Here is an 18,546-nt window from a genome sequence, read left to right on the forward strand (position 1 = left end):
TTGGATGTGAACAATGAACCAAGTATAATGTTTTTATTAAAATTTCCCCCTAAATTAACAAATATCTATAAAAAGTAGAGAGAAAAACCAACTCCCATATATCTATCACCTTGCCTCAAAAAGTATCAACCCAAACAATCTGATTTCATTCTCATGGAATTAACCTGCAGTAGAATCAGAGAGCACATCATTTTACCTGTATTTAAAAAAATATTTTTCCAGTTTTATTGAGATTTATTGAAATATAACATATGTAAATTTAAAGTGTACAGTGTGATGATCTGATACATATACATGTTGTGAAACAATTACCACAATAAGATGATAGTTGACAACTTCATCCCATCACATAATTACCATTTCTTGAGAGAGTGATAACTTTTAAGATGTACTTTCTTAACAACTTCCAAGTGCATAAAAGGCATTCTTATTTATAGTTACTATGCTGAACAGTAGATCCCCAGAACTTACTATCTTTTAGCTGGAAGTCTGTACACTTTGACCACCATCTCCCCATTTCCTCCATTCCCTAGCCCAGTGGTTGGCAAACTCATTAGTCAACAGAGCCAAATATCAACAGAACAGCGATTGAAATTTCTTTTGAGAGCCAAATTTTTTAAACTTAAACTTCTTCTAACACCACTTCTTCAAAATAGACTCACCTAGGCTGTGGTATTTTGTGGAAGAGACACACTCAAGGGGCCAAAGAGCCACATGTGGCTCACGAGCCACGATTTGCCAACCACTGCCCTAGCCGCTGGCAACCACCATTCCTCTTTGTATTTCTTTCAGTTTGGTTTTTTTAGATTCCACATGTGATGAGAACAAACAGTATTTATCTTTCTATGTCTTATTTCATGAGTATAATACCACATGTTTCCACAAAAGACAGGATTTTCTTCTTTTTTATGGCTGAATAATATTCCATCTATATATATATAAAATCCTAATATGCAAAGTGTCCCCTTGGGAGTTGGACTGGGAGACCAGGAGTTCGATTGCTTGCTATGATGTGCGCTGACCACGGGGGGTGGCACAGAATGAAGGAAGTCCCCAGCCAGCAGCCAGCAGCCAGCAGCCAGCAGCCAGGGAATGAAGGCCCTGGCCAGCAGCTGGCTGCTGGAGAAGGCCAGCAGCTGGAAGGCCCCGATCGGCCCTGATCACTGGCCAGGCCTAGGGACCCTACTCATGCACGCATTTCGTGCACTGGGCCTCTAGTTGTATAAAATACCACTTTTTCTTTATCCATTTATCCATCAATGGACACTTAGGTTGGCTACTGTGACTAAAGCCACAGTGAACATAATGGTGCAGATATCTCTTCAAGGTAGTGATTTTGCTTCCTTCAGAGATATACACAGAAGAGGGAGTGCTGAATCATATGGTAGCTCTATTTTGAATTTTTGAGGAACCCCTATACTTTTCTCCTCATTTAACCGTAATTACCTCTTTTTAAAATAAATATTTTTATTGATTTCAGAGAGGAAGGAAGAGGGAGAGAGAGATAGAAACATCAATAATGAGAGAAACTCATTGATCAGTTGCCTCTTGCATGCCTTACATGGGGGATCTAGCCCACATCCCAGGCATGTGCCCTGACTGGGAATCAAACCATGACCTCCTGGTTTATAAGTTGACACTCAGCCACTGAGTCATGCTGGCCGGGCTGTAATTTCCTCTTTAAGGGCTCTATCTCCAAATGCAGTCATATTGGCAGTTAGGGCTTCAACATGCAAATTTGGGAAGGGCACAATTCAGTTTATAACAGTGATAATGATAATAATAACAACAACAGTAATAATATAGAAGGTAACATTTACTGAGTTGTTACATATCCCAGACACTATTATAATTGTTGTCTGTGGCTTATTTCATTTAATTCTCACAACAACCCAGTGAAATAGCTATTATTACTATTACTAGAGGCCTGGTGCATAAATTTGTGCATGGATGGGGTCCCTCGGGGTGGCCTGTGCCGATTGGGCACTTAAAAGATCCAGCCTCACAGCCCCAGCTCATGCCCCCAGCCTCACAGCCCCGCAGCCCCGCCTGGCACCCTGCCTTGGCCTGGTGCCGCCCACTCACCTGCTCCACCATCTTGCCGTGGTCCTGCTCTTGTCGGGGCCCATTGGGGCCCACAGCACCTCCACTGCTGCCCACTGCCAGCACCGCGTCGCTGATGCCCGCCATGTTCTCTGCCGCCCCCTGGTGTTCAGTGCACGTCATAGTGAACAGTAGAACTCCCAGTCTCCCGGTCGAACTCCTGGTCGAACGACTGCCCAAGGGGACAATTTGCATATTAGGCTTTTATTATATAGGATTATTATCTTTTACAGAGCTAAAAAAGCTGCCCAGAGAAACACGCCTAGTGATTTATAGAGTGATAGAGTGACTCTGGAGTCCAAGCTCTTGTCTCCTAAGCTATACTACCTCCCAGCATTTGGGGGACCCATGTTAACCCTGCCAACAATAGATTAGCTATTGCTTGGGATCTCTTCCAGTCCTAACATTCAAGGTTTATATGACTACAGTTTGTTACTTATTGAATCAACTACTTCTAAGGAAGGCCTACTTCGAGGTGCTTTGAAAGATGATGAAACGGGGTAGGTTTTTCTGCAAACTTTCATCCTTGTTCTAGTCCTTGGCCTCTTACCTTCTTGTTTATGGTCAAATCCCTTGTTTGGATCCCAGTGCTGGTGGCATTCTTTCTTGCCTGAGTTCTGTTTCAGTTCCTAAGGGATTTGAGTTCTTCCTTGTTTTCAGTAGGGTTTCTTGGAACAGGAGCCCTGCCTTTTAACCCCAGTCCCTACTCCCAGTGACAGTGTGTGCCTGTTGTTGCCTGTCTGCCTTTACCTCTACCTCTCACTTGCCTAAGGCTTCAAATGCCCCCTTTCTTCTCAGTTGTGGTGCTGGTTGATGGCCTCCTTTGCCACAGAAAGCCTTGTAATGCCTGACCCCCAGTTCTCTCGTATCCCATCATAGCAGCTGTATGGTAGATAGGAGATGAGAAAGGTAAACTTGGTAAGATGAGGACCAAATACTTGGCTTTACATCCACAATTCCCTGGGTCATGAAAATGATGGCATTACAGTTTTTACTTTCAGCTTGTTGCAAGATTACATTTCAGGAGGTGTCCCAGTTGCCTGCCAGTTACCACTTTTATGTCGTGGGCTTTCTAGCAGCTTTCCAGCACATGCTGGCATTTCAGATTCACTTGGTGCAATTAAAGGAATTACATGACGGCGAGTTTTTCTCTTTTATCCCCCCTTAGATAAATTGTAGAATTCAACTTGATTAAAACATTTATTAAGTGAGATTTAATAGATTCCAGTAATGCTCTGCGTGTGTGTGTGTGTGTGTGTGTGTGTGTGTGTGTGTGCGCACTCATTATCCATTTCTTCCATGTGTGCCAAGAATGGCCATGTGCACAGAGAATTGTTCACGGAACTTGCTTTATTCTGCAATTTACCAGCAATGTCAAATTAGGGGGTTTAATGGATTCCTACACAGACATTCCTAGTGTGGTTATATCAGCGGCAAGTTTCATTAAAAAGGGCTATTTTTCTCTACCGGGATTTCAGTAAAAAGACAATGTTTATTTTTTCAGTGGAAAATTGATTGTAACTAAGAGGATACTTGGCTTGAAAGTGGGGAATTATCATATCATATGATTAAATGAAAGCTTACCTTGTTATAAGGTAACTAGACATATCCCAGTAGAATTGAGACAATGTTTGATTAAGCCAGAATTTCCTACTTTATATTCAAGGAACAAATTAAAGAATAATTGAGATCCTTTTCAGATCTTTTATAAGCTGCACATATAAAGCTTCAGCTCCAGGTGGCAAAGCAATTAGCTGATGAATAAAATCAACCCCACTGTCATTCGTCAGATGGTTAAATTCTATAAACCAGATAAATTAATGTGTTCCTTAAGCCAAATAAACGGTCATGCTCTCCATGTTACCACTCAGTTCCCTGGGGGAGAGGTTGGGAGCATGTTCATAGAAAGGCTAGGATCTACTTAATCAGAAAGGTTGAAATTAAGTTGCCCATTTGATTTTCTGAGATAAATGTCCATCTGGCACAAAATCCATTCTCTAAGCAAAGTTGTTAGACATGATGGTTTTGGCTTGTTTAGTAAATTCAGGATAGGGCTGGACTCAGCGCTGGACTCTCCTGGCGGAATGGTTACATATCTTTCCCCATTGAAGTTATTTATAAGCAACTGAAAGTGTTCTGGTTTCATTTATTCCTTGTCCCCAAGGATTAAGGCAGAGAACTAGAAACCTCTGCTGCCTTTGTCCTTCCAGATTTATTTCTCGAAGATGCGTTTCCTGCATAAGCACAACTTAACCACCATGAATGCTGACACGATGGGCTTTTCTGCCACTGCCCTCTAGATAAGGTAGACGTTAGGCCCAGAGGACACTGTTTTATCAGCTGGTAACTAACCTTTGTTGGCCAGTTCTCCTGTTCTGCCCTGTTCATTGTAAGCATTGCTTCCAGGGCTTGCTCACTGGTCTTCTTACTCTTTCCCACCTGGTTTGCTTCGCATGGTGTTGATACGTTGGTCACTGTAGATGCTGCTCTAAGTGTGTTCCTGTAACCAGCACCATGGCAGTTCCCTGGGGCCTTTTTGGAAACGCAAAATCTCAAGTCCCCAGCCCTGCCCCTGACCTATTGAGTCATAACCTGCATTTTGTCAGGTACATGTGATATTTGTGTGTGAGATGCACTGTGTTAGAGGGCAGCCCCTTTTCAAATACGTATATCCAGGGTTGGAGTTATGAAGTGAAAGCATGCAGCCGATGCGAATATCTGGTTTGTTGATTTTCTAAACCTTAAAGCTGCTTTTCTTTTTCATATTTTATTCCCATTAGCCACTAGCACTTAAAAAAGGCTAACAAGAAAGAAGAGCTAGAACTCATTTATTATAATATTGATTATTGGAGTCCAGCATTCTTCAGGAACTGTAACAAAAATTGGCAATTATTTATAGAAATTGAATTTAGATCTTGCAGTCATTACCAAGAGGACTCAAGATGAATTTTCCTGTTGAACTGCCAGCTAGCTATCTATTAAGTGCAAAATATTGGTCCCAATATGGTATAGAAGAGAGACACTGCATTGGATCCCGAGGTACCAACTTAGCTGATTAGGGGCAAGCAGTTTTCCTTTGAGCTTGATTTCCTTCTCTGTAAAAGGAAAGATTTGGAAGCAGATGATTCCAGGGTCTTTTTAAGGTCTGAATGTTCATGACTTGATGTGACTGTGGAAGTTTGAGTAAAATGTTATGAATATATTAACCCAGATTTAGTCCAATGTCTGGAAACCAAAGCCGCACAGAGGTTCTTTTGATGCTGTTTGAGTAGTATCATCCCTAGCATTCATTTTGTAACAGTTTGGAAATTATCTAATTGCATGAGTTCCAGGGATCAAGAGGCCAATCTTTGTGCATGATGTAGGTGTGTGTGTGTGTGTGTGTGTGTGTGTGTGTGTGTGTGTGTGTTTTGTGTACATTTGCAGCCATGTGCATATTCATGTTGCACAGGGACTGGAGGGAATGAAGCAGCAGCAAAAATATGTTTTAATGTAAGAAAGAATATGAAACTCATGAATAGCAGAATGAAACAAAACTCAACACAATCTTTGCTGTAAAATGAAAATTTGATGTTTTCCTAACCCCTGGTGTGTTGTATACTGTTATTGTGTTTTTCTGTTTTTGTTTTTTTTAAACCACAATATGTCTTCTCTCTCTCTTCCTTGCTCAACATGTTTTATTCTGGTTTTCATTTTTCAGTTGGAGGCTTTCTTTGGGGTGTATGTGTGTGCTGGAGAGGCTGGACTAATTATCTTTTGTTGCAAAGAGGCATGGCCTCAAGATTTGAAGAAGCTAAGAGAAGTTAGTGGGTTAAAGAAAAGCCTTCTGCGTTCTCTTATATTCAGAGAGCAGTCCTGTCCCAAGGCTGCGTGGGGAAGAGATGGATGACCTGTGAGGCTCCTTCTCATCAGGGAATTGATTTGCTCACTGATTCCTTTGAAGTTTCCTTTCTTCCTTTCTCTTTCTTAACACAAAACTGGATTAATTGCCTACTATGTGCTCGAAACTAGAGACACAGAGAGAAATAAGATGCCATCCCAGCCCTTAAGGGCTCATATCTAGCAGAGGAATGCGTGGTCTGTAATTTCCATCTCCATTGATAGCTCTCACTCTGAATTTTATTGTAATGTGAGCATATAAGAAAAGTCATAATGGTTATTTGAGAGCAATTTCATTTTCTGGTTTCATAGTGTTTACTTATATTCCTGTAGGGATGAGAGAGAGAGAGAGAGAGAGAGAGAGAGAGAGAGAGAGAGAGAGAGAGTTCGTGTGTTGAAAGCTTTGAATAACAGCTTAAGTTATATTAATAAAGCAGATTTCTGGTCTCCAGAGGAAAGCAGATTCTCAATGCAAAGTACAATGTATTCGGGTAAGTGGGCTTGTGTCCTAAATTGAATATTTTAAAATATATCCAGGGATCTTCAAGGGGACTGCCTTATTAGGCATCTTCTGGCTCTTAAAATTAATCTTTGCCAGTTTCTCTGTGTTTTGATTCTGGAGAGACAGATTTTCTTTCTTCAAGTTTTACAGGCACGATTGAATGCAATATTGATATGATAGGTCTGAGCAGGGGTCCAGCACTCTGCATTTAAATAGGTGAGTCTGGTTTAGGTGGTCTAAAGCTGTGCTGGGGAACACTGGGATAGCATTTCTCCATTTGGATCATATTGAGCCTCTATACTACATGCTTCAAAAGTGTTTTGAAATTTGTTATGGAAAGACTGCTATGCAAAGTTATTAGTTTCATGATCTGACAATTGAATCGAAGACTCACAAGGCCATATTACCTGATGCTCAAGAATTTAGGCTCCAGAGTCAGATTACCTGGGTTTTAATTCCCATTACTGTGGCTGCTGGCAGCAGGTCCTTGGCCAAGTCACTTAACCTCACTAAGCCTCAGTCTCCTCGACTGTAATAATAATAATACCAATCTAATTAGGTTGTTGTGAGGATTAAATGAAGTTTACAATAAAAAGCTTAGCACAGGGCCTGGCACAGAGTAAATTTTGGCTGCCACTGATATTTGCTTGTAATAGCAAACAAAAATTAAAGTAACTATGATTGCATAATTTTTTTCATTTTAATTTTTTTTTAAAAAATCACAATGTTATTTCATACAATATAATTCATCCATTTTATATTTAAGGAATTTTGATAATTCTAAAGCAATTGTATACTCATTTCCATAATCAAGCTATGGAATGACTTGCTCATCCTAAAATGTTTCTCATGCTCCCGTTTAAAAAAAAAATTACCTTTATTGTTGAAAGTATTAGAGATGTCCCCCAATTGACCCTCTCCACCCACTTCCCCCCCTCCACAGGCCTTTCCTGTACTACTTATTTATTTATTTATGTTATATATTTTTGTTTTGTTAATCCTCACCTGAGGATTTTTTTCCCCATTGCTCTTTCAGAAAGAATGGAAGGGAGGGAGGGAGAGAGAGAGAGAAAAAATTGATGCGAGAGTGTGAGAGAGACACATAGATTGGTTGCCTCCCACATACCTCCTGACCCAGAGTGGGGAGCAAACCAGCAATCCTTTAGTGTGCAAGCTGGTGCTCTAACCACTGAGCATGCTGTCCAGGGCACACATTATTATTTTTATGTCACAGCTTTTCTGTTAGGTGACTGAGCACTTTGCAAGGAGTACCAAGTCAATCAGCATAGCATCTCCAGGAAATGGCCATGAATTTTTAAAACAGGATTTATTTATTAATTACTGGTGGCCCGGTGCACAAATTCGTGCACATTGAAAGGAAATTAATTAGAAGAAATATTTTAATATCACTATTTGCCCTTTCTCTATAATAGAAGTGTCAACCAAATTCACAATTGACAATGACAGATGGAAACACACGTGTGCGATTGGCACCAGTGAGAGCTTTATATGTATTGCGCATGCGCGAGTCAAGTTAGCCTTTTATAGATATAGAATAAACTTGTTTAATTAGACCTGCTTTCTGATTTAGCTAAACTTTTTCCAGCCCAGTGAAGCACCCCAACTTCTCTTTCAGGTAATTGTCAGCAACACAGCAGTAAATATCAAAATGAAGCAGATTATTATTGTAGATCACCAGGGAGAACAAAGGGTAAAATATTTAATTGCAGAGAGTGTTTGACTATTTTCTGCGCAGTGAGAAAACCTGAAGTCATTTTCAAGGTCCACCATTTCTTACCTCTTTTCAGTCGGGTCAAGTTTCTAAGCTTTCTAAGTCTCAGTTTTCTGGCTAATGAAGAGAAAATAGGATTCCACTGAGTCTCCTGTCTACCTACTCCAGGACTTCTGTGAGGATCAAATGAGATGAGGCATGGGAAAACGCTTCACAGACATTTGGTTAAAGTGTAAATGTTTGCACCTGGCTATAAAGCAAGTCATGTTCCTGGGCTGAAGAAACTGCAAGGAGGCTAGTCACTAGCGAGAGGAAGCCAGGCATTGCTACGTGACGTCATTACCTGGTGCTCACAGCAACCGTTTCCAGGCTGGCCACGAGGTCTTGGAAGGGTTGGCTATGATTTGGTGGGCTGTCGCTCTGGGGTGTGGTGGGGCCTATGTTCCAGTTGTGGGAAGCTGAGTGTTGCTTTGTTGGTGCCAGGTCCGCGCTGCCATTTCTCTGTTGATGGCCAGTACATGTCACAGCAGCTCCTGCATTGAGGGTCTGCTCTCTGGTGGTCAGTGCGCATCATAGTGACTGACAAACAGGTGGAAGGACACTTAGCATATTAGCTTTTTGTATATATAGATTATTATTATTATTATTTTTTTAGATTATTTTTAATATCCTCACCTGAAGATATGTTTTAATTGATTTTAGAGTGAGAGGAAGGGGGAGTGAGAAAGAGAACATCAATGTGAAAGAGAAACATCGATCAGTTGCTTCCCGAATGAGCCCTGACCTGAAATTGAACCTGGCAACCTTTTGGTTTACAGGATGACACTCCAACTAACTGAGCCACGGGCCAGGGCTGATCTTGGATTCTTTAGTTACTTTACAGCAACCCCTTTGAATTGCTTATGTCATTTGTGTTAAATCAGACTGGTATGGCTTTGTCTCATTGGTTGGGTGTGTAAGCCTCTTCCAACTCTGGCAACATAGACCCGTGGTCGGCAAACTGCAGCTCACGAGCTACATGTGGCTCTTTGGCCCCTTGAGTGTGGCTCTTCTACAAAATACCACAGCCTGGGTGAGTCTATTTTGAAGAAGTGGCGTTAGAAAAAGTTTAAGTTTAAAAAATTTGGCTCTCAAAAGAAATTTCAATCGTTGTACTGTTGATATTTGGCTCTGTTGACTAATGAGTTTGCCGACCACTGACATAGACTGATTTATTGATATGAGTACAGGATGTATCTTCCTCTTTTAGGGAGTGCACACATTTTTTGATGCAGTTGCCATTTACTTGATAGACTGAAACAGATATAATCTCTGTTGAAGAGGATTAACACAAAATTGGCAGTCATAAACTGGAGAGAATGGTTGGTGTGGTCTCAGGTCAATAACTGCAGGGAACAGAGAAATGAATGGTGGCACCTCCTCGAGAGACACTGAGCTTTTCCACTTTGTTTAGATCTCCATATGCTGGTGCACTTCTCCTGGAAGTGGGTATAGGTCTCATTTAAAGCAAAAGCTTGAGATTGGCTTGATGCAAGATGGCCTGTTTTCCAGTGCTTTGCAAAATGCCAGCATAGACTGGATTTTTGTTTTTCTTAATAATCGAAATGAAATATCAGAATCATAAGAAATGATGAACAGACTTCTTGTTATTTCTCCTACAGTAATCTCTCCTACAGTCCTTAAGTCACTGCCCACTGGAGTCACAAACTCTGTTGAACTCCCAGAGTTCTGATTTAATTGGTCCTGTGTTTGACTTTGAGACTGCTAATTTGAAAAGCTCCTCAGGTGATTCTAATATTCAGCCAAGATTGAGAACCTTTGTGTACGAGACAATTTTACACGTTCTTATCTTTGGCTTTTTTATGTCTACATTCCTTTGATATGTCAAAATTCGTTTTTCCAGGTACTTCCTAAATTTTTGAAAATAAAGAGACCTTCAAAATTACCCTGAACCAGTGATTCTCAACCAGGGCTGGTTTTGCTCCTCTTGGGACATTTGGCAATGTCTGAAGACATTTTTGATTGTTAAAACTGACTGGGCCAGGGGGAGTGTGTGCTACTGATATCTAGTGAGTGGAGGCCAAGGATGCTGCTAACAGAGGACTATCCTGTCCAAGATGTCCATAGTGCCAACTTTGAGAAACCCCACCTTAGACTTACTCCTCTCATTTACAAATGGGAAAGCAAGACCCAGAGGTGATAGCTTGATTTGCCGAAGGATTCATGCGTAATTACTGGCAGAATAAAAGTCGTAAGAATTGTGGCATTATAATGGAACCTTGTCCTTAGGGCCGCCCCTCCCCCTTTAACGGGCTGGCCTAGGGAAATTTATCTTGTAGTGATTGTTTTCTGTATTTTAAATTATCTTAGATAAATTTCTTAGGTTCAATAAGCATCCTCTCTCTCTCTCTCTCTCCTCTCTCTCTCTCTCTCTCTCTCTCTCTCTCTCTCTCTCTCTCTCCCCCCCCCCACCCCCCCCCCATTATACCAACTTAGTGCTGGGCCTGCATTTTGTGCTGAACGGCAGCTCTGATTGGGAGTTACAGAAACCTGTGATTAATTTTTAAAATGACCAATTGAGGTCATTGTTACTGCATACACCTGATTTGGTGAGCAAAGTGTTTCTAATCTAGGCACCCGCAAAATGAAGCTACAAAACAGCTTCTTGGTGATCGAAAGGCTGGCAGAGTTTCCCAGGCCTCTTTCCAAGCAGGACGTGCGTGCGTGTGCGTGTGCGTGTGCGTGTGCGTGTGCGTGCGTGCGCGCGCGCGCATGAGTGCGGATGTGCGTGGGTGCGGCTCACGCACTTGCGCGCTGCTGGGGCGCAGCCTCAGCCTCAGAACCCAGGAAGGTGAGGCGGCTCCGAAGTCAGGAGCGCTGAGCCCGGCTCGGCTCCCTGCACTTCCCTGTCCTCTGGTACCCTCCATCTTCACCTCAGCGAAAGTGATGAACTGTGGTTATCCTGGAAGGTAGGATTTGGAATTATGCATGTCTAATATATATATATTTCTCTATCTTCAATTTCTTTTTCTGCGAACGCATTTTTTTTTTTTTGTAATAAAAATCAAACCATTTATTCAAATACTCTAACTTCAGAGTCACTTGGGAACTTGAAACACTCCTGCGCCCTCCCCAGCGATTGCGAATGGGTTGCGTTGGGGTCCAGCAGTGGATGGCGTCGTGCCCCCGTTGATGCTTCTGTGCAGTTGGAATTAAGAATGCTCGTATAGGAGAGCCGTTCTCAAACTTGTCTGCAGGTTGTAGTCCCCTGCCGAACTGATGCCCGGCTCACCTTCAGAGGCTCTGACTGACTTGGTCTGGAGTACCCACCTGGGCGTTGGGAGAATTAGGAGTTCCCTAGGGCCTAGGCGATTCAAGAATGGAAAGGGTTGGGTGGTATTTCTGAGGATTGTTTTTTTTTTTTTTTTTTTGTTTGCGAAACCAAGAAGCTTCTGCCACTTGAGAGTTGAGGTGAAATGGCTCTAAACTTGGAGCACAGATGACGGTAGTACTAGAAGCAACGGCCCATCATCCCCTTTGGGGTGCAGTACAATCAAAGTTACACGAACACTAATTAGAAAAATAGATTGTATTTTCAATTGCTGAGAAAAGGAAGCTTGAAGGAGATTTTGCTTCTCAAGACCTCTTTACCTTCCCTAACCACTGGAAATAGATTCATAAGGAATAAGGAGCTGCCGCTGGGGTACAAACAGTGCTCTGGGGACAGGTACTGATCATTGGGTTTTTTGTCTACAATTACTTTTGCCTTCTCTTTCCTTTTGCTTTTTTTTTTTTTTTCCTTTTGTAGCGTGGGGAGGGCCTCTTACACTTGTGTCTTAACAGACTCCCACTATGAAGATGCCCAGGTTGAATTCTTGACTTTCTTTCATTAGACCAGCCCTGCAGCTTTTTAGGTGTATTAAAAAAAAATGAAATGCCTGGCCCTTTGCCACAACAGAGAGCCTTCCTGGAGTTGTAAGCAGCTGGGCTCTCCCGTGCGATATAGGCTCAGCAGGGTCTGGGGCTGGGCTTACAGAGATGGGCGTGTAGTCCGGGAGGCAGGCCAGGGTGACTTTGAAGCGCGTTCCAGCCACAGCCATGTCTGGCTTCCTGCTTCTCCACAGAAGCCACTTGGGAGCAGTGTGGCCTTGCCTATGAGGGAAGCTCTGGGAACCTTCCCGGAACTGACCTGCATGCCGGGGAGCCTGGAGCCCCCAGCTGATGACAAGTGAAATATTTCACAGAATATAAATCTTTCAACTTGCAAATGTTCCTTGGTGAGAAATCAGACAGCGAGTAAGGAGTGGGCAGAATCCTTGCCCCAGTGAATACAAGTGAAGGATGGAGCCTCCTGCCTTTGTTCTGTGATTCGACAGCACGAAGTTTGTGGGAAAGAAGATTCTCTGCTTATCATGGGGCTGTTGACCATAATGGGCTCCTGAATGGGAGGCACTGGTATCTCACTGACAAAAGAAAAGAAACAAAACACACACACACACACACACACACACACACAGTTATCTCTAGCTTGTGTAATATTTCACTGTGTGACGGCTTCCAGGTTGTAAGCTCTTCTGACAAAAGTCAAACAGAGAAACATATCAGTTAGGGCCTTTCAATCCTGCTTTCATGAGAAGCAGTATGAACTTTCCAATCCTTTTATGTTTGCTCTGGGTCTTTGAATTAGACTTTTATATTTTATTTTATTTTACCATGGATGCAGCTCACCTCCAAGGAGATCACAGGTGAAGTATTATTTTACAAAATTATTATGAAGTGTGTGATTAGCATTATATTTCCATTTTTCTGGCTCTTTCTATAATGCCATGCTTTAAGGAATTATTTGGAAAGGGAGAGAAGGAAGGATATATAGGGTGCTGGGGGTGGAAGTCTAGGGAGCATATGGGCAGAGGTGCAGGAAAGAGGAATGGGATAATTAGGAAATTTCCCTCCCAATTGCCATGGTCACAGGGAGGCAGGAGTTGCAGTGTGAACCTTTTAACTTGGTTCATTGGCTGGCAGTGGATTATATCTTGGGTAATATCCCTTTTCAGGCACTATGCAGTGTTCGACACCATTTTATATAAGGGACTTGAGTATCTGCAGGGGTCCTGGAACCAATTCCCTGTAGATTTTGAGAGGCGAAGGGGCACCTGTATTACTCAATCATAGCATTCGCTCAGTCGAATTGCAGTCATCAGTTCCATGCTGAGCATAAACCCAATTTTGGGAGGAGAGCAGGAGGAGGAGTTGTCAGATGGGAGAACAAACAGATCCCGCTGGCAGCTTTAGCCTATCCCTAAGATCACGAGGAGGTTAAGGACAGTCTTCACTGCCAGCTCTACAGTTGTGCACCTGGAATGGATTCCAGAGGTTGTGAAATGCACTCAGAAGAGAGGGCACCCAGGCTCTGGAGATCTGGTGCTCACAGCCAGCCAGGACCAAGCACATGAGCCTGCCTGTCTCCCCTGCTGTTCTCCCTCTGAAGGTCAAAACTAGCCAGTTCTAGCCGGGCCAAGTGAGATGGTTCCTTCCTGGCAGTCTTGGGAGCTTCCCACATCCCAGGCTAGAAGAGGTTCCCCTTGCTTTGGGGTGATCTGGTGTCTCTCTTTTTTTCTGGAATTCTGAGGGATCCTAGCCTCTTTGGGGCAAAATAGAGATTTTTGGTCATCCTCTAGCTGAATTTAGCGTAAATGTCAGCGGGCCATCACCACAGTTGTTTCTCCAATTGCATCCTCAGTGAAATAGGGAAGTAAACAAATTTGGACGCTATGACTTTGGCCAATAAAGGTTAAAAGTCAGCTAGACACCAGACCTACAAGAAAATGCTTCATCATAGAGGCAAGATTCAGGGCTGCCATGACAAAGCTTTAGGAGTGAGACAAAAACAATGAAGCAAGAGCTGGTCCTGGGAACATACAAATAGCCCATTCTCTAGTATGACACAGGAAGTTCTTCAGGTAAACAGATGTGAACCATCAGGACTGGCACAATTACTCTGCACATAACTTGACATAGCAGCATTTATGGAGACCCCCTACTTGAGCATAGGGGCCTTTATTCTTACCTGGCTGTGATAATGGATCCCAGAATAACCATATAGGGCTCTGTGCTAAGTGCATTAGATATATGTTCTCATTTAATCCTCAGAACAGCCCTATGAAGTAGGTCCTATTACCTCTCTATTGTGTAGATGAGAACACTTTGCTTGCAGAGAGTAAGGCATGTGTGCAGGCTCACCTGGATGGTAGGTGGAGGAGCCTTTGTAGCTTGTATTCTTAGGGTCCCTCTCCCTTTAGAGGTTTTTTGGGGAATACTGCAGGGTGTCGAGCCCCATGGATTTTCCTAACACTGGTTAGTGAGTGTGAGAGTAAAACCTCCTTTTTATTTAGATTAATTTTGCCAAGAGATGGATTGTGTGATCATATAGCTAAGAGAGACTAGCTCTCCAGCAAGTGTTGGGTGAAATGAAAAACTGCTTCTTGGCTTCATTCTAATTGCTTTAAATAGCAATGTCAAATCTTCATGTGGAGTTCCTGGTTGTGGGTTTGGACCTATTTCCTCTTGAAAGGAAAGAAGTTGAGATTCTACAATTCCTAGGTAGAAGAACAAACAAAACATCCCCTTTTTCCTGACAATGATAAAAAAAAAAGTAGGATACCCTCATTGTGAAGAGGGATGTTTGTTTTTTGTTAATCCTCACCTGAAGATGTTTTTTCATTGATTTATTTTTAATCCTCACCCAAGGAATGAGGATATTTTTCCCATTGATTTTAGAGAGAGTGAAGGGAGAGGAGAGGGAGGAAAAAAGAGAGAGGGAAGAGAGATAGAGAGAAACATCAATGTGAAACACATTGATTGGTTGCCTCCTGCACGTGCCCTGACCCAGGCTGGGGGTCCAGCCTGCAACTGAGGAACATGCCCTTGACGCTCTAACCACTGAGTAAACTGACTAGGTATTTTTTTTTAAATTTATATTTATTGTTGAAAGTATACAGATGTCCTCCTTTTTTCCTCCATTGACTCCCCTCCTCCCAACTCCCATCCAATCCCCAGGTCTTCACCCCACTATAGTCTGTGTCCATGGATTATTCATATATGCATATAAGTTCTTTGGTTGACATTTGTTTTAAAGACTATTTCTCCCCAGGCGTACTTCAAAGATATTGTAGGTTGGTTTCAGACCACTGCAAAATAAGTGTTGCAATAAAGCAAGTGATAATCTTTTTGCTGGTGGAGGGTCTTGCTTGCAGTTTGTAAAAAAAAAAAAAAATGCAGTATCTGTGAAGCATAATAAAGCAAAGTGCAATAAAACGAGGTATGCCTGTATTTACTTTTCCAACTAAGGGCAGCTTCACCTGGTGCTTGTGTAACAAAATCTGCAGTGGTTCAAGTCTCTGAGCGACCACACTCAGTGGCAGGGCAGTTTGGAGGCTGAGTATAGGGCATAGCACAGTGGACCAGAAGAGCTGGTTCTAGTTCTGGTACCAAGTCTCATGACTTGAATCAGCCTCCATCATCTTTCCTCAGTTTGCCTAACTGGTCTGGGATTACAGTAAGGCTACCTGCCCTACTCACCTCAATGGTCATAGATGTTTCTGGGGGACATGTCAAATAGTTGAGGTCAACCTGTAACTCCTGTTTTGTGTGGCTCCTCTGTTCATTGTGAACACTTGGTTCACACTTCTTGTATGCAAGGTACTGTTTCATTTTTACTAATTCTTGCAAAAAAGAGATAATATTCCTAGCCTAATTTTGCACATGAGAAGACAAGAGCACATAGGAGTTGACTTGTTCAGGGTCACTTACACGTTGTTCATGGTAGAGTCAGACTAGAACCCAGGTTTTCTGAACCTGGATAGTATGTTTTTAACAACTGTGTCTTTCGCCATCTGACCTCCTCTAAAGTAAAATCAGTTTTGACAGCTTTCTTTTTTTGAGGGTGATGGGTTCTTGTCTTTGGCTAGAGCTAGAGCTTAGTTGTTGTAAGACCCTTCAGATTTCACAATCTTGCCTTGTGGAAGATCTGGAGAGGTTTGAGGACTTCTGATGTTTTCATTTATTTTCAGATGCACTACTCCCCCCACCCTAAATAATATGATATTAAATCCCAGTGTTGATTTTTGTTAATTATAAAATTATTGTGTAGTAACATTACTTATATAATCAATAGTCTATATGCAACTTACAGCTGAATTCTCTCCTTGATAACAGCAATTATTGGCATGCATCTCAGTATCCAGCAAAATGTGGGAATGTAATAATCAGCACTCATCACAAATCTATTGATTTAAAAAATATATATATATTTTTATTACAACATGTGTCCAGTGAGGGACAAATAGATAATGCCAAAATGCTGAAAGAAGAAAGATAAAATCATCCAGAATTATACCACTCTGATAGCTATACCAAAGCAATACCTATACTGTTTTGTTTATAAAAGGCTGTGATTCAAGAATTTTATACCCAGCCAGATTGTGTTTCATGTGTGAAAGCAACAAATATATTATCTTATAGGCAAAGTTTCAAAACATTTCTATGATTGGCAATTCTCCTAGGCAAGGTTTTATCTCTGTTGAAAGGAGTGCTTGAAGATAACATAAATTCTAAGAAATGGTTGATGGTACCGTGAGAGATAAAAACAGGAAAGCTAGAGCATAAAAAAGGTTGGGGGGGGGGGAACACTTAAACCAGTTAATGTACATCTATTTGTATACCTGTATAATTGTAAGTAATAATTATGGATTACATATAAAATATGTCATTGTACTTCTGTTTACAAACTGAGAGCAAATGTAAAAAAATCATTTTTAGAATACATAAAATATACCAATAATTATGTGATAATCTGTATCTATGCCTCCAGATTGCATTACCAAAGTCTGAGAAGGAAGTTCTGGGAATGGCTGGAGGAGAAGGAGTGGGAGGTCACAGGATGAGGAGAAATGGGAGGAATTCAAGACATTGTCTTGGATAATGCTAATTATTTGTACTTGGGATTTGTCTATACCCTGAAAAATGAAATGTTATACAAGTGTTTTGAAAACTATTTAAATTAATCAAGTGAGGCTTATGGTCACCTTAAATAATATTAGTCCTTAAAATATTTAGCTCAGTAACTTCATGGCTTTTTAGGCAATTATATGATTTGTGCATTTTGTTTGCTTTTGAGCCCAGTTCTTTCTGAGATTGTTCTGCTGCTAAGCCCATTTCACTGTGTATTTCTCAAAGTAACCTTGATGAAGAGAAGCATATTGTCCTGTCTTCTTAGGTCTGGTGTCTGACTGCCCAACTGGTGTTCAAGATTAAAAGACAATTTCCTCCCCCCCTCTTTTTTTTTTTTTGTCTAAAAGTTGTAACCATCAAGTTGAAGCTAGGATTATAGAAGTGTGTACATCTCCATTCAAGGAAACAATCTAAACAAATTGGAATTTACCAAAAGACATTCTTCTCTAATTATGATTGAATTTCGATGTAATACTTCTTGAATGTAGCTCTCTCATAACGTGGGGGCATTGGCACTGAACACGGATTCTTTTGGAAATGTTAGTGTTGGAATTTGCTAATATCCTGTGTGTGTGTGTGTGTGTGTGTGTGTGTGTGTGTGTGTGGTGGGTGCAGGGAGGACCAGGATTCACAAAGTGTTCCGAGGAGGAGTGATAAGAATCCCTCCACTAGTAAGCCATTTGCAGGAAGCCTAATCAACACTCCAGAGAGGAAGTTAGCAGCCTTTCTCCTGGCCTGATGGCTGCTTCTCCTGGTGGCGGCGAGGTTGTCAAGCCTCATTACTGGAAAGTTCATCTTGTTAGGTTTCCACTTAGAGCAGGAAGATGTGTTAGGAAATAGCTCAGACTCTGTGGCCATTCTGACAAATTTAGACAATGACATTTCAAGTGGTGGTCAAGGAGTTTTGTTTATAGCTTCATTTAAAAACGTGAAAATTAATGACTGACTGAAGAAGTCACACATGTGTGTACTATTGGATTAGATTTAGCAGATTTAATCTTGACTGAATAATGAAGTGAGGTTGGCATGAGTGTCAGGGTTGAAACAGAAGTAGAAACAAAACCAGCGATGGGCACAGGCTTGAAATAGAATATGTTGTATATGCACTAGCCAGGTTATGCTGTATTCATAAATGAACCCAGAAATCTCAGGGGCTTAAGGCAAAAAAACCAAAACAAAAATGGCTTATTTCATGCTTTCATGAAGTCCAGTACAGGGAACGCGATTCTCTGGGCAGCATTCCCTCTGTCTTGTTAGGCTGCCATCTCAGCCTGTGGCTTCTAGGATTGTCAAGGCAAAGGATGAGAGATCAGTTCTTTCT

General features: G+C 41.7%; 1 long non-coding RNA gene across 1 annotated transcript in view; it reads left to right on the plus strand.

The window, feature by feature from the left end:
• Positions 1-11,024: 11,024 nt before the first annotated feature.
• The window catches only part of LOC129151893 (uncharacterized), a 281,281-nt gene continuing 273,759 nt past the window's right edge, over positions 11,025-18,546 (plus strand). Inside the window, exon 1 of the long non-coding RNA XR_008558606.1 lies at positions 11,025-11,185. This is a non-coding gene — a long non-coding RNA (uncharacterized LOC129151893). The remainder of the gene's footprint in view (positions 11,186-18,546) is intronic.

The sequence above is a fragment of the Eptesicus fuscus genome, chromosome 16 (assembly GCF_027574615.1).
Source record: "Eptesicus fuscus isolate TK198812 chromosome 16, DD_ASM_mEF_20220401, whole genome shotgun sequence".
Lineage (NCBI taxonomy): Eukaryota > Metazoa > Chordata > Mammalia > Chiroptera > Vespertilionidae > Eptesicus > Eptesicus fuscus.